The sequence below is a fragment of the Clupea harengus genome, chromosome 13 (assembly GCF_900700415.2).
Source record: "Clupea harengus chromosome 13, Ch_v2.0.2, whole genome shotgun sequence".
Lineage (NCBI taxonomy): Eukaryota > Metazoa > Chordata > Actinopteri > Clupeiformes > Clupeidae > Clupea > Clupea harengus.
In genome coordinates this window covers 23,800,967-23,805,966 of record NC_045164.1, presented here as the reverse complement: position 1 = coordinate 23,805,966, position 5,000 = coordinate 23,800,967, and positions in this window count along the sequence as shown.

Sequence of the window (5,000 nt, the reverse complement as noted above, 5' to 3'; positions counted from 1 at the left end):
AGCCAGGGGCAAAATCTGCAGGCAGCGGCTGCATTGTGGGCTGTTGGTTATTCATGGCCACATGTTTGTCTGCACCGCTGTGCACTGTAAACTGGTGTGTGTGTGTGTGTGTGTGTGTGTGTGTGTGTGTGTGTGTCTTTGTCAACTGGTGGGGGCCAGTGGCCCACTGAGAACCTGCGTGCTGGGAGAGAGAGGACGTGCTGTGGGGGAACCAGACGGCATGCTGGGGCCTGCTCTCCGCAGTCAGCACACACCTCGGCCACCGACATCCAAACATCAGGAGGCCCGCTGGCCAGTCTGAAGAAGCGGTGGGACATAAGGTCTCTCTTCTGTCTCTGTGAGAGAGTGTGTGTGAGTGGTATGTGTGTGTGTGTGTGTGTGTGTGTGTGTGTGTGTGTGTGTCTTTGTTTGTGCACGTGGATTTGTATGTGTCTGGGTGCATGAGTCACCCATGACAACCCTGGCTGAAACCACAGAGCCCCCCCCCCCCACACACACACACATCCCAATGTAAGCCCTGCACAATTGTGTATGTTTGTGTGCTAGTTTGTGTGTATGTTTGTGTGCTAGTTTGTGTCAACAAAGCGTATGGCCCCTGAATGTCATGAATATGCCGGTGGGAGATGTCTGAGCATGCTCAGACGCAGGCCTACGCTGTTCCTGCCATAACTGAGCATTGTTGCCCCGAGCGCTTTGGGTGCAAAGTAAGCTGGAACAGCTGATGCCCTCCGGGGCGAACTCCCACGGCAACCGCAGAAGCCCATCTCTACACGTACGGCACATACGGCATGCATCTCCGCGTGTACACTCACCGCAAGGGATACATGTTTCATCTGATGTTCATGTTTCATTTACACTGTGACAGAATGATGTACCTTTGTTTCATTTATTTATTTCAGCATGTGTCTAGTTCTGGTATTAGTGCATATATCAAGGGGGCAAAGATACACAAATTCAAATCTAAAAATACACAAATTGGCCATTAAGGTTAATTATCGGAAAAGTAAGTGACAATTAAGGCGTAACATTAATTGCTTGAATGGGAAACTCTGCAGCATGTGAGGACACGTTGATCCGAAAGCCAATTCAATTAAGTGATCAGAGTCGTATTTTTGTGCGATAACCATCAGATGCACCCAGAAAGCAAGACAAATGGCGTGATAAGATTGCATTTGCTCCCCGCAGGATGGGTAAACAAAGGCGACTGATTGGGAGGCCTCAGAGACTGCTCTCATTTGCATCCCAGGACAAACAGGAAATGAGATTTTCACGGTGACAGATGACTTCCTGTCACAGTTGTGTTTTCAAGCAGATAGATGGCTGGGAGAAAACGCAACATCTATTTACATCTATGCTATTTTTTAACCACCCCCTTAATACTGAAATACAATTTGCGGACACACACACCAACATACTCACATACTTAACCACTCACACACACACACACACACACACACACACACACACACACACACACACACACACACACACACACACACACACACACACACACACACACACACACACATACTTAACCACACACACACACACCAGTTCTTCAGCAGCAGCTGTTCTATTCTCCCCTTCACTCTTCCCTTCATGCGAGCCACACCTGGAGGGGCTTACCCAGTGGCTCTGTCTCATTCTTCAGGAGTAACTTCAGTCCTTCAGCAGTACACACACACACACACACACACACACGCACACACAGTCCTTCAGGAGTACACTCAGTCCTTCAGGAGTACACTCACACACACACACACACACACACACACACACACACACACACACACACACACACACACACATTCACTCAGTCCTTCAGGAGTAACCTCAGTCCTTTGTCCTCAACTCAAACTCATTTGGAAAATGTTAAACTGTATTTTGTGTGCCGGTCCATCAATTTCACTTGTCATTTCACTTTTGAAGAGGGAATTGTCAATATTGAACAGGTTGTGTTACTGCACTTGAGGAAGCACCCCATTCTACAGTGGAACAGTTCTACTAATTGACAAGGACAATAGACAGCAGAGACTACTGCAGACAAACTCCCTGGATATCGGTGTGTGTGTGCGTGAGACTTTGTTTATTTATTCATATCCAAAAGCTTTTGTGAGAAAGTTTAACTCCTCTGCAGCTTTGTGACGAAAAAAAAATCAGTCTCTCTCTCTCCCTCTCCCTCCCTCTTGCTCGCTCTCTCTCTCTCTCTCTCTCCTCTCTCTCTCTCTCTCTCTCTCTCTCTCTCTGTCACACACACACACCCACACACACACACACACACACACACACACACACACATACACAGAAGCATAAAACTAATTTCTCTCCTATTAGATGTTTCATTCATCACCATGCCCCAGAAGCCCTAGTAGGAGTGCTGGATGACTAAGTGCGTACGCAGGAGGGGTGTGGGAGGCCGGGTCTGTTTGTTCACAAAGCCAAGGCCAAACCAGCAGATCCCTGAGCCAAGGCCAAACCAGCCGATCCCTGAGCCAAGGCCAAACCAGCCGATCCCTGAGCCAGTGGAAAGGTATTCCCTTGTATTGCCCACACCTCCTCCTCCTCCTCCTCTTCCTCTTCCTCTTCCTCTTCCTCTTCTTCTTCCTCCTCCTCCTCCTCCTCCTCCTCCTCCTCCTCCGGTGCTGGGACGGACGTCATGTTCTCCACCCCCACGGTGTGGTATTGAGGAGTGCAGACGCCACAGGTGCGTCAGAGAGCGACTCAGTACGGAGGGGAGAGCCTGACGAGAGCAGTGTCATCGCCATCGTCATCGTCATCGTCATCGCGGCCATTGACCGAAGCATCAGCAGCTGCAAAGCTGGCGTGAAACAAATCCTCCCCTGAGCCCGTGTGGGCATGAGAGGAGAGGAGAGGAGAGGAGAGGAGAGGAGAGGAGAGGAAACAACAGGGCTTTGCCACGTATCTCCACCATATTCGACTCGAGCCAACAGCATTAGGGACTTATTGCAGTGTATGTGTGTGTGTGTGTATTTGTGTGTTTGTGTACAATGATGCCATGTATACGCATTAAAAGACTTACTAACAGAGCATGATGTGGGTGAGTGTATGTGAACAAACACAAGCAAATACACAATGAGCAAAACTAGCACATAAACCTTTTGGCTCTGTCTGTCATTCAAACACACACACACACTCACTCTCACACACACACACTCACTCTCACATACACACACACACACACACACACGCACACACGCACACACGCACATACAGTATATAGACTATATGATCTCATGTGCGCGTTCAAACACATATGCAAACACAAATGGTCCTTATCAACTTGAGTTAGGGCCAACTGGACTTAGAAACTAACGGGATTTGAAATAGTTTGCGCCCAGCATGTTATAGCTGACCGTTTCCATCAATAGCTGTGTAATGAGAGTCCAATCCAATCAATAAAGCTTGGCCCAGTTTGAATGAGGAAGACAGAGGGTTGTTGTGGCTATTGACCCATGGACTGATAAATACTGGTCTCGTGACCCCTCAACACTGTAGGTACACTGGAATTCGTCCATTGTGGTTGACTTCAATCCGTAACTTGCCTATGGGTTCCCCCGGAAACTACGTCAAGCTTTACCTATCATAAAGTGTAACCTGACGCAATGTTAACCACGCCCCTTTTAGCTTGAACAAAAGGAACGTCTTTTCCAGATGTTCGCTCTCTTCTTTCTCTCCGCTGGCCTTCCAGCCAGGCGCACCGTCTTGACCCCTCCTCACCTCCAGCAACGCTTGGAGCACACCGTCAACCGGTGAGGAACCACTCTCTTTGTTCTCAACTTCTTACGGCCGACACACGCCTAAGATTTCAGTCACCGAACTGATAAGTGAGACGCAGTAATTTTAGCGAAAGCAGCTAACGATAGACCTGCTAGCTAACTCAACACAACGGGAACAAAAGGCAGACTGCAACGTTCTGAGCGATCAAATCCTCCGATCTAAACTGCAGGGACACAGACATCACAGCAAGGACAACTTTCTCCATTTACGGACGGCATCATCCCTTCTCTGCCTTATCCACGTCGGACCAGCCCAACATTTTTCCCAAAGGACTGGTAACTGACATTAACTGGGAATTTAGCTATCCTAGCTATTCACAACCTGGCTAAGCATAAGACTGTTTACATGCCATTGTTCATGTGTTTCATATGTTTTGTTTACTGAACGTAACTGTGATATATATGTTCATTGTTAGCTGGTAGTTGGCTTCGCCACACCATCTAAGGGTTATCGTTAGGATTGCTTCTCAGACACATCGAGTCTTGCATGCATCACTAACCATTTCCCTCTTTCCTAACATGGCACCTTAATCGCGCACGATTACACATACATTGGCCTTCACATAGCCTCACACGCGAAGAGAATACTCGAACTTCGCGCTGCATATAGGCTCGTCCTTGTTCACATCACATGTATGTTCGCGTGCGTGCACACACATGCACGCGGAACTACGGTGATCAGACAAAGGAACACACACACACACACATTCTTTCTGGCGCGCTCCTAACAGCGCAACCCCGAGCTCATAAGCTCACACACACACTCCCTCTCGATTACACATACACCCATTCCTTCAATTCATTGGTTAGTTACATTTAGCTAGATTACATATTGTGTGTTATTTTCGTATCATTGTGTGAATAAATACTTTGATTTGTATACGCTGGTTTATTTAATGTTGCACAAGAATGGACGTTGCCAACCTCTTCTATTCAGAATTCTAATGACCTTCAACTATACTATTAGTAAGGTAACTTTGGTTGTAGTTATTAATTTAATTATTAATCAGAGTTACAAATTGATAGTATAATATATTTTATGAGACTGATATATTTAACGAGACTGATTTGTGGATTATCATTATTTTGACCACGTGGAGGACACTACACTTTGTGTGGCGCCCCCTAGGTGTTCAACTTAACTGATCTGCCTTTGTGTTGAATGGTTGATGCCTGTCCAATCGGGTGAGATTACCAACATAT